General features: G+C 46.4%; 1 long non-coding RNA gene across 1 annotated transcript; it reads right to left on the reverse strand.

Moving 5' to 3' along the window:
- Positions 1-1,605: 1,605 nt before the first annotated feature.
- LOC132593158 (uncharacterized) lies at positions 1,606-11,542 on the reverse strand. The gene is made up of 3 exons (XR_009558522.1): positions 11,326-11,542; positions 8,891-8,976; positions 1,606-1,671 (listed from the first exon to the last, which is right to left on the reverse strand). It is a non-coding gene; the product is annotated as an uncharacterized LOC132593158 (long non-coding RNA).
- Between the last annotated feature and the right edge of the window lie 381 nt (positions 11,543-11,923).

The raw sequence follows: 11,923 nt of genomic DNA on the forward strand, positions 1-11,923 counted from the left end.
CTGCTAATATCTGCGCATCACACTGCTGCCAAAGCAGTGAGCATAGGAGCACTTCAGGCTGTGCATTGTGCGTGGTCACAGCTACGCCATACATTTAAAGCGCACTGATTCCCCCAAAGGCAGCTTGGAACTGTAGCTCATCCCCATCAGAGCTACAATTCCCAGCACCCTTAGCAAACTACGGTTCCCAAGATTCTTGGGAGGAAGCTTTCTGCTTTAAATATGTAATGTGGGTGTGGCTTCGGTGACTGTCTGAGAAGTTCTATATTTAAGACTTCTCAGAATGCTGGTATGGGGTAAATATCTAGTAGCAATTCTAACAATGGTAGTGATTGTAGGTTGCCAACCTTTTTCTTAATAAAAAAAACACCCTACTCCTCTGCCCTTAAAAGCAGCCTGGCACATGGAGATTTAGTAAGTGAGGCTTTTCTTTGCAGGGAGATTAGCAAAGGGAAAAGCCTCAGGGTGCATAATTTCTGTGTGCTAAGCTGCAGTCGAAGACACAGGAACCAGAAAAGTAAAAAGAAGTTGGCTACCCCATTCGAAGTAGTACCGTAGTAGTAGTAGCAGCAGCAGCAGTAGCTGTTATGGAACCAGGGTATGTGTGTGTCTGTCTGGATCAAGCATCCCCAAACTTCGGCCCTCCAGATGTTTTGGACTACAATTGCAATCATCCCTGACCACTGGTCCTGTTAGCTAGGAATCATGGGAGTTGTAGGCCAAAACATCTGGAGGGCCGCAGTTTGGGGGTGCCTGGTCTGGATGATACCTTCTAAACTTAGTTGGTCTCTAAGGTGCTACTGGAAGGAATTTTTGTTTTGTTTTGTTTCAACTACGTCAGACCAACACGGCTACCTACCTGTAACTGGATGATACCTATGAGTCCCTTCCAAACCTATCTGCTGAACCAGTTAGACCAGTTTCTTTTTTAAGAAAACTGGCCTGAGCTGGCCAGTTGAGTTTTTCCATTTACATATCCAAAGAGGTTTCCCAGTTGCCGTAGAGACAAAAGGGTAGTCCTTTTCCCTAGTGTTATACCGGTAAGCAAAAATCTGCCCTTATTCCCTTATGGGGTATACAAGAGCCCTTATTGGGTTCTCCATCGGTCGGAGAATATAACAGAGGCCAACCAGAGAATTTTGAGAAGCAAAGCCTTTATTTTTGCTGTCGCAACAGGGTCCTTCCTCTCACGCAGGAGAAGGGAAAACAAGAAGTGTGTGTGTGTGTGTGTGTGTGTGTGTGTGTGTGTGTGTGTGAGAGAGAGAGAGAGTGTTGGCTGATGTTGGAGGTTGCAGACACAGAGGCTTGTTTTGCTCTGCACTGGACTCAAAGATGCAGCTACAGGATCTCCCTGGGAATCTCTTGTCGAGGCAAGATCCTTGTTGCCTATACTGTATGTCTAAATAAAACCCTATTTCCTAGCAGGGACACCACAGTCTCCACTGACCTTCATTCCAAGGAAACTTCATTCCAGCACAGGCATTGCTGGAGTCTCTCGCTGATCAGAGATTGGGGTGCACTTAATGGTTACAGGAAGAGGAGGAAAAGGAGTGGGGTGTCAAATCAGGGGCATAGATAAGCAAGAGGAGAGTTGCACTTGCCTGTTTTTCAGTCTTTGGATACAGAAGTTGTTTCATGCAATCTGATACAGCTTGTTTCTGACAGTGATCACTGGGAGGCAGGGGGGGGCATTGAGGAGAGAAGGAAGACCAAGGGGGGAAAGCAACTGTTAACACATTGCAGCAGAATCTGTCAATGCCTGGAAACTGCCTAGTCCTGGGGAGGGGGCTTTATGGGTTGGCCTGCCTGTGTCTGCTGCTGAACTGTGTAAGCCCTTTAAATCCAGGGTTCAACAAAGCTTTGCCTAAATGGATTTGAGAATTTAAAAATATAATCCTTCAATATACACAGTAATGACCTGTTATGTAAGACGCTCTCTAGAAATGTAGAGGGGGGGTGCTTATGGGCATTTAATAGCTCTGGAAACCCCAGCCTGGAAGCAGAGGTTGCAGCCACCAGGATGAAGCTAAGCAGGTCTAAGTCTGGTCATTGTCTGGATGGGAGACCTTTGGCGTATCCCATTTATGGCATCTGAAACTCCATGGGGTAAAAGGCAAAACAGGTGTAGTCACAGCTAGCTAGTCCTACTCAGAGTAGACCCATTGAAATTGATGGACGTGGCTAACTTAGGTTCATTCATTTGAGTGGATCAACTCTGAGTAAAACTTAATTTAATAAAACCCACAGGCAGGATAGAAGTGAAATAATAACTTGATCGCAGCCATTTTAAGCATCATAGGTTTTATTTTCTTTGGACAGGCAGACTTCTAAAGATCCTCGCAGCTGAGAGACCTCTCTGGTTTTCAGTATCCGTCTCCTGACCATAATCTAAATGATGCTTATAGGTAGGGAAGCAATTGTTCTGGCCCAGGCTTCCTCAACGTTGGCCCTCCAGATGTTTTGGCCTACAACTCCCATGATCCCTAGCTAGCAGGACCCATGGTCAGAGGTGATCGAAATTGTAGTCTCAAAACATCTGGAGGGCCGAGGTTGAGGAAGCCTGTTCTAGCCTATGCAGCATTTCTGTTATTTGAGATTGATTTGCCCATTAACCCCTAATCCCAAAGAAAATACACCTGGTAAGAGTTAATCTATGCAACCTGCAAAGGGTGGGTGACAGACTGCTGTTAAGGAGCAAACCAACACCCTGACGACAGTGTATAGCTGTTGAACTACAACTCCCAGCATGCCTGACTATTGGCCACGGTGGTTGTGGCTGATGGGATCTGGAGTTCAGCAACTTCTGAGAGACAGTGTGGTGGAGAGGTTAGAGTCCTGGACTGGGACCTGGGAGACCAGGGTTCAAATCCCCACTCAGCCATGAAGCTCACTAGGCTTCACCAGTCACTGACTTTAAAATGAACCAACCTCACAAGGTTGTTGTGAGGAAAGAATGGGGGGGAAGAACTATGTTCAGCACTTTGAGCTCCTTGGATGGGGTATAAATGTACTGTATCTACATTTTTTTAAAATTGCATTCCCCAGATGTGTCTAGGGATATTTGAGGAATTAGATTCCTGTGAGAATTCCAGTGGGAACCAACCTGATTTGCACCTCCTGGGCTAATGTGCCAACCTGAATTGGGTGCCAATCCACCTAATACCACACTTCTTTGAATTCTGTGATACAGTTCTCAGCTCAACAGATGTACCAACATATGTTTAAAAATGAGTATTTTAGGGAAACTGATGTTTAGAAATATCTATATTGAAGAATGTGGATTTAAATTTGAAAAAATTGTGTGAATTTAGAGCTTCAGCCAATGTTAATCTCCTACATAGAGTAGATCCATTGAAATTAAGGGACATGGCTCTCTTAGGGTCAGCAATTTCAGTGGGTCTACTCTGAGTAAAACTCAGTTGGCTACAGCATAATTGTTGGTTTACAGGTTAATACAGGATGGGAATAGGCCTATGGATGAGCATTTACAAACTGATGTGGCTTGTCCAGTCTGCATTATGTTCCATGGCCTGCACTGTGTGTCATTCCATGTAACTTAAGTTGGGACAAATGGCCTCCACTGTCCCTCCCCCCAGTGATGGTCCTACTATTCTCCCCCCCTTACCAGAGCCTTTTTTAAAATAACAAAAGGCCAGTATTGCACCATACCCACAGATGAACACCCCCACATAGTTACCAACATGTAGGAGTACATAGCAGTTTGTGTGGACATTACATGCACACTTTACCCAGGCAATGCATTTTTGTACACAGTGCTTGCCTAGAGTACTGTCTTGCAAATGGTTCGTAAGATTTATATGCAGCTTGATTGCAATGGAACCTCAAGGCTGTTTACAAAATGAACAAAACCATAAAATTAATAAAAACCAATTGAAAGGAACTACCGTATTTTTCCTTGTATATGATGCCCCCATGTATAAGACACCCCCTATTTTGGGGGGACTCCAAATTAGGAAAACACCCCTCAGCACTACCCGTGTATAAGACGAGCCCCAGTTTTAAACCTAATTTTTTGGTTAAAAAAAAAAACCTACACGGAAAAATATGGCATTTAAAAACATTTTTTAAAATTTAAATCAACAATAAGCTGAAAACTAGATTAAAACACACGTCGATGTTCTACCTGCCTGGATAGGCTTGCCTAAAGAAAAATGTTTTCAGCTGGTGCCAGAAAGAATATGGTGAAGGCACCTGCCTGATGTCAATAGGCAGGGAGTTCCAAAGTGCAGGTTCTGCCATGCTAAAATGTCAATTTCTTACAAATGCACCTGTAGCAATGCCAGTTCCGCTGATTGGAGTGGTTGAGTGGGCATATATGGCGGATCTGGACAAGTTTGCCTTTAAATGTGAACTGAGTCAGATTTCTCCTACATCTCCATGTCTGTCTGTCTGTCCATCTGTCTGTCTGAAACTACTTACATCCCATGAAACAAAGGTGCATCCAACTGTTTTTGCTCCTCAATGTCTCCTCATCAAACCAGAAGGAGGCATTAAGGGGGTGTCACTGGGCCCAGTACTCTTCGCCATCAGTGACTTAGATCAGCCAAACTTGTGAACTCTTCCCAACCGCCCCAGCCAAAACTGCCAAGGATCAGAGGTGCTGGAGTCCCAAAACGCTGAAAAAAGCACTCACACCGGCTCTCCCTGAGTTGGGTGAAGGGGATTTGCAGATGACAATACACACACACACACACACACACACACACACACACACACGAAGAGGGATGAGTGTTTGGAGAGGTCTTTTATTGCTTTTGTAAGCTCTCCAGAGATCTTTGCTGTCGGGCAGCATGTAAATATTGTTAATGAATACATAAACAACCACAACATGAAAAGCAGAGTCAATTTGGGAGGCTCGCAAATTAATTATAAACAGTGTGTGTTTGTGTCCACCAGCAGCGCTTGAGGAAGGATCCTGGTTCCTGTCAAAAGTCTGCGTGTGTTAAATGACTCTGACTGGTCCAGGACCAAGAGGTGTCTAATCTGCACATCCCTGCCAAACCAATCTCACAAATAAAGTCCAGAAAAGGTTATTAGCCCCATGGGTTTGGAGGGACAACAACGCAGTAGTAACCTGCCTGTCTCCCCATACAATGTTGTGTTAGTGAATATTAGCCAGTTCCAGAGAGTTAGCTATATTTATTCTCTCTCTCTCCCTTTTTAGCAAAAGCAACAGAGTCTCTTTTAACATGCTATATCCTGGCAGGATAGAAAGACTAACTGCCCCAATACCATCATGAGCACAAATCAAAAATGAATGCACAATAAAAAAAAAGAACATGTAGAGAGACGCTAAATTTCTGTGGATCAGCACGAAGGGGCCCAACTCTCTTTCATAACATAGCTAGACTGTAGGACTAAGGCAAGGGAGACCCAGGTTCAAATCTCTGGACCACAGAGCTCCTTGGGTTAGTCACTGTCGATCAGCCAATATCACCTCACAGGGGATAAAATGGAGGGGAGAGGGAGAGTCTTGAGCTCATTTGGAGGAAAGACAGGATATAAATGTAGTTAATGCAGATCTCCTCCTCAGCTACTATTGTTGTTGTTGTTTAGTCATGCCAGACTCTTCGTGACCCCATGGACCAAAGCACGCCAGCTGCTACTATTAGCCCCTGCTAATATTGTGACTATATTTGTTCCCAATGGGGAGAATACCAGCTTCAAGGGGAGGGGAGGGGAGGAGATGTAGGTCAGGAAAAATGTAGTGAGAGAACTGAACACCTTCTCTCCTGCTGCCAGCACCTTTGCTTTGATCAAATTCAGACACACATGCACACACACCGATTTGATTTTGAGTAGACAAAAAGAAATCCAGGAGATCTGATCGATCACAGATCTCCTGCAGCACATCTCTTCTTGCACACGACAGCCTGCCTTTTGATGTAGACTTGGCTTCTCCCCCCCCCCCCCGCGCAAACGCTGAATGTGGTGATTTTCTCCAGGGAAGCTTATTGATTCAGCCGGCTGAGTCTCAAAGAGAGACTTCCCTTTCGCTGAGCTCCCTGTAGCTATGCGACCAGCACGGGAAGCCTCCTGATGAGCTTCTCTCTCTCTCTCTCTCTCTCTCTCTCTCTCTCTCTCTCTCTCTCTCTCTCTCTCTCTCTTCTCTGACCTTGAGAAGAGTTTTCCCTTAGCCACTGGGCTCTGCCTCCTCTCTCAATGTACAGCCTCCAAAACCAAGAGCCTTTTGATAGCGTGGACTCACCAAGTGGCCCAATATGTTTAAATAACGGGGGGGGGGGAGGTACCTTCCTTGACATTGCAGTTGAAAAGATTGGGGGGGAGAGGGGGAGAGGGAGGGAGGAGAGGAGAGGAGAGAGAACAGCTTAAGATAAATCTGCACAGTCCTGCATTGCAGGGGGATGGACTAGATGATCCTCAGGGTCCCTTCCAACTCTGCAATTCTATGATTCTATGAATAAGAGAAGCGGCATGGAAAGGGAAACTCATGTTCTCTGTGCTTAGGGAGTACTGGCTCTTCCACTGTGTCAAAGGGGGTGGTGGGATGGACCCTCCAAGTTCCCATCAGAAAACAAAGCCTTGAGGTTTCCTGTGCTTCACCTGAGAGTCTGTTAGGCCAGGAGTGGTGGGTTGAGAATGTTTTTCAGCTGGGGGGCCACATTCCCATCTGGTCAACCTTCTGGGGGGCCACATGCCAAGAGGATGCAAAGAAGGGCTGGGGGAGCATCACAGTCCCTCTCTGCAACCCACCCCTTCTTCCCAGGCTTCTCCCTTCACCAGCCCTGTTCCACACCCTCCCTGAGTGACTGGAATGTGCCCTTGAATTGTGACCATGCTGCTCGCTTGCCTGGATGGCAAGCGGTGTGTGCAGAAACCTCTGGGTTTTGCATGGCTGGGATGCAGCCAATTGTTTTAGGTTTTGGGTACCAAGGCACCTGTACTTCCTAGATTTAGCAAATGTTAGGATTTAGCCAATACTTGGAGTATTAAGAGAATGCGCCAGACATTGAATTTAGCAGTGTAAAAATACAGGCTAAACTTGGTGTCCGTCTGTCTCCCACCAGAGAATCGCCTGGAGATAAGCCATTAAGAATTGAAGACAGAGTCATGACCCATCAAGACTGGCCATCAGCAAAGCAAAGGCTGCACCAGCCGCAAATGGGGGACCGTTAGTAAGACGAAAGACCAGTCGTTTCAGTTTAGGACTGCAGTAAGCGAACAAGGGGAAAGTGTCAGTTTTGCAAGCTTGAGATGAGGTGAGTGCAGAGCTCGAGGTGGGCTGTTTTGTGTGTGCTGCAGAATGGGTCAAACAAGATGTTTCGGGACCCTTGGAATTTGAGGATGCTGCAGTGGGAGGAACAGGCCCCTCTTGGGATGTGAAGGCTCTGCACTCTCTCCATGTAGGCTCAGGTTGTATCTATGTATAAATAAACCATATACCATAAAGACACCACAGTCTCTGCTGGGCCTCTCTGTCCAAAAGGAAACACAGACCCTGGTAAGCACGCTTGGAATCTCACACCATTTGGAGATTGGGGTGGCGTGTGAAGGTTGCTGCCCATGAGGCAATGTGGTCCTCAGGCTGAAAAGAGTTCCCCACCTCTGCTTTAGTGGCAAGGGGGAAGTGGGAGGGGCAGGGAGGGAGAGAGGAATGGATTTAGGGCTTCTTCTCCCTTGGGGGCTCCTGAGAGCCTGGCGAGGATGACACTGGGCAGCCCAGGGTTGCATGAAGGGGTTGAAGACTATTTCTGCAGCAGGGTCCCTGCAGAGTCCCTGTCTCTAGCATCCTAAGAGTCACTCAGTTGGTACAGCTTTTAGCCACTGTATGCTCCAAAGCCTAAGCCTTTAGGGACACTGAAAACACAAGGAGAATGGTGTGTATGTTCTGTTGCGTACAATGGGACCTCAGGGAAAACACAACTCAAGCAGTCCAAATGATTTGCCCGCATATACGCACAGAAAAAAAAATAGGTCTAGCCAAAAGGAAACACATGGAGATCTGCATTAATCATTACAATGCATCCCTAATTACTATTATTGTATAACTGTACAATTATAAGATTATTGCATACCGGTAATCTTAGAAGGGGACGTGGCTGTCAGGGAGTGTGGCTGAAACTGTCATGAAGTGACCCTGCATTTCTGAATTTGCCACAGGGTCAGGGCAATGGGCAGAATGGGCTCCTGGAGGGGGACGCTCAGCCAAAGAAAATGAAGCAAGGATACTAGTTGGGAGTAGTGATGGACGGAATGGTGTTTCTCCATTACTTACTTTCCCATTATTAGGTCCAGCTTGCTATATTTCTGCAGCAATCTGCAATTTGTTTACCAAGACAAAAAACCTCACAAAAATTAGCCAGCATTCCCCCCCCCCCCAATGTTTGCATGTAATTTTCCTGGCTACAATGCATTTTTGTAAGTTATTTCCCCTAATTATGCATCTTTATGCACGCTCTCCCCTCATTTGCACATTTGGGGGTTGGAAAATGCATCACAAAACTCAAAGAAGTGTGAATTCTAAAGGTTAGTTGTGTTATTGGTGCGCAAATGTTTCGGAAAGTGCAACAGAAGGAGATTCACATTAAAATGCAAAGCGAATTGAATTTCTCTCCCTCCCTTGTGGAGACTAGCTGCTTTCACCACCTGCAGCCCAGAATGGTGTTTGGGCACTAGCCATGTCAAGCAGGGAGATCACACAAGGCACTCTTATAAGGTGCAGCTACAGAGTCTGGTTGGAAAAAAAAACTGGCAACGCTGTTTGCCTGTGAAGTTCTGGGGGCGTTTGTCTGCTCCCTGTTGGAGTCAGCATACTAGGTTGACTAGCTGGATCTTTCCTCTGGCCTGGTAGGCCCAAAGACAAGTGATGAGGTGAGTGAGTTAACAGGGCAGCGATGTTCTTGCTTACCTGCTCAGCAGGGCATCAAAGCAAACCACTGCATTGTCTCGCTGGGCTGCAATGATCAGGCAGGTGCCCTTCAGTAACCGAGAGCACTGAAAGAGAAAAGAGAATGTGAGCCACCTTCTATAGGTAGGCATCCAGTGAAACCACTTTGCCAGGAGTCCAATGGGCATCTGATATCACATGTTGTGCTGGGTGGCAGTAATGCAGCTTACTCCATCCAAAAGGCACCCATTATTTACACACGGTTTTCCAGTGGGCTTCCTGTTCTTCTCACCCAAACACCCAGTGGTGCACCAGGGGTACAGATGGAAGGATTGGTTCATGCGGGTTCTCGGCATTTCTTATTTTTCCAATCTTCAATTCTCTTCTCTGTTTTCTGCAGCAATTTGCCATTTTTCCCTGCACATTGTTCCAGAAAGTGTGAATTAGGTAGCTTGGCCTTTAAGTGCAAACTGAGTAGAATGCCTTCCCCCATCTCTAACCAGGAGGGGCGGTGTTGCCTTTTGATGGATTGACACTCGCCAACCTCCATAAAAACCAAGGGGGAAGCTGTGCCAGAAGACCAGCCTGCTGCATGGTGAATCTGCAGTTGCCACACTGCACAATGCCAGGGAATAGGGTTGCCAGACTCAATAGAGGACAGGACTTCTGTGCCTTTAATTGCCCTGCTCTCTTTTGAGTCAGGAAACCTTAAAGAGAAACCAGCAGACCCTTTGCTTGGAAATTAAAGAAAGGGTCTGCTGGTTTCTCTTTAAGGTTTCCAGACTCAAAAGAGAGCAGGGCAATTAAAGGCACAGAAGTCCTGCCCTCTGTTGTGTCTGACAACCCTACCAGGGAAACTTGTGCCACTGGTGAACCCCTACAAGGGTCTGTTTGGCAAGAGGAGGGGAGAGGAGCGGAGATCCCGGAAAGCTTCCCTTTGGCTCGGATACAATCGCTCTGGCTGGAAGCATGACAGCTCCTTCCCTTTGGTGGACAAGACTCCACCTTAGAAGGGAAAGAGGTCTGTCGTCTCCCACTAGAGCTGCCCTGTTAATGCAAGACTTCCCCCTGCCTCCCCACACCTTTGGGTTTCCACCTTTCTGGTGGAGGCCCTACTGGTGTCCCCAGCTTACAAAACCAAGTCTAATTGCTCAGTGAACGATGTAATTGCTCTCCTGCACAGATGTACCTTAAAACAGCTGCTGCTGATTAAACATTCCGCTCTTAAAAATAACTTCCATGCTGAGGTTGAAGGGAACATTTGAGGCTGTATTAACTGGAGGAATGACACACACACACACACACACACACACACACACACACACACACACCCTGCAAAAATATATTGTGGTCTCTTAATGTTCAGCAGCCTTCAGTTAGCAATGCATTTTAGGACACTTTGTTATTAGCACTTCTTAAATACCTATAATAACTCAAGGTACAGGGATTCCTGGGGAATTAATAGCATACGTTCCAAAATAAAAACAACAACAACAAATATTAAAAAAAACCACAGCTGTCCTTCAAAATCTGTGCATTTGGCAATGCAATTCTCCAACCAGTATGTACCAAAAAAAAAAAAAAAGAGTTTATATTAACGAAAGAGTGCACAAAGGGAAACACATGCAAAAATGTGTATATCAGTCAAAACCACATAAAAACCGTGTTTTGGGGGAGAAATTCACACACAAAATGCTGGCACATTTTCATAAGGATCGTTTTAAAAGATTGCAAATTGCTGTGGGAAAGCGGAGAACTCATTTGTGAGGCACACAAATAGGGCAGGAGCCCTCTTCCATTTCTGCTCCTTGGCAGTAACTAATATTCAGTAGTATATTTTGTCTGACCATTGAGGCTCCAGTTAACTATTGCCTGAAGAAACCAAATGGGCCCATCAGTATAATAAGCTGTAAATAACTAAGCAGTGCTGCTTAGATGGAAGAGGGGAGCTTTGCAGGAGGAGTTGCAGCTCGGTGTTAGAGCACATAGATTACACCCGAAAGGTCCCAAGTTCCAGGTAGATCTGGAAAAGACTCCTGCCTGACCCTCTAGAGAATGGTTACAGGTAGGTAGCCGTGTTGGTCTGGGGCAGAGTCCACTCATTGTATGTTTGCCCCCATCCTCCCTGCTGAGATCTGCAAGGACAACACAGAGGACAAGGAGGAGGAAGCTGACAGGCAAAGTCACCCTCCTGGACCAGTTGTAAGAGGCTGCATCTGGTGGGGCAGAGCCCCATTTACCCTGATGGGCATCGGCTATAAGGGATCTGCTTCCCCATGGATTTTGCTGATCTCCAGTTCCCACTAGCCCCAGCCAGCAAGGCCAATGGTCACAGATAATGGGAGCTGTGGTCCAACACTAATGGCAGGGTTTTGCTGTCAGTCTGTGTGGATAATAGTGAAGACTGGAGCGATGATCGGACTCAGTATCAGGGCCCTTCCTATGAGTTGGCCTACCATGACGGGCGCCTCCCTGTCGGTCGCACTCAGGACTGCAGAGATGAAGCAGGCCTGCGGTTCGTCCATGGTGGTGAGCCGTGCCCCCGTCACCAGGAAGCCTTGCCCAATCAGTCGCTCCAGCAGGACCAGGTAGGGCGGGGGGCTCGCCTTCCACAGGGAGGTCTCTGGAAGGATCAGGCAGGTGGCTTGGCAGAGAACAGAAAGCTGAGAGCACTCTGGAAGCGAAAGGAGGGGAACTATCAAATATCTAACTGATCTCTTGGTGAGCTCCAGCCGTTCAAACCCTGTCACATACTAAATGAACTATTTTTCTTGTCCAATTTACCATTGTATCCGAGAAAGACCGATATCTATCCAGATATATGTGTGTGTGTTCCCAAAATCAAATACTCAGTTAACTCAGTTTTCAATTTGGAATGTTCCACATTTCCATTAAATGCTACATCTGCTCATATATCTGCAGGAGAGGTGATTGAACCAAATCCAAAGGACATCAAGCTCTTGGGTGTGCAATCTCTCCCTCTAGTGGCCAAGCCTGATTCAGAGCAGAAAAACACACCCTGTTTACCAGCAAACAGCACCAGTTTCCCCTGAA

Source organism: Zootoca vivipara, chromosome 14 (assembly GCF_963506605.1).
Source record: "Zootoca vivipara chromosome 14, rZooViv1.1, whole genome shotgun sequence".
NCBI classification, from domain to species: Eukaryota; Metazoa; Chordata; class Lepidosauria; order Squamata; family Lacertidae; genus Zootoca; species Zootoca vivipara.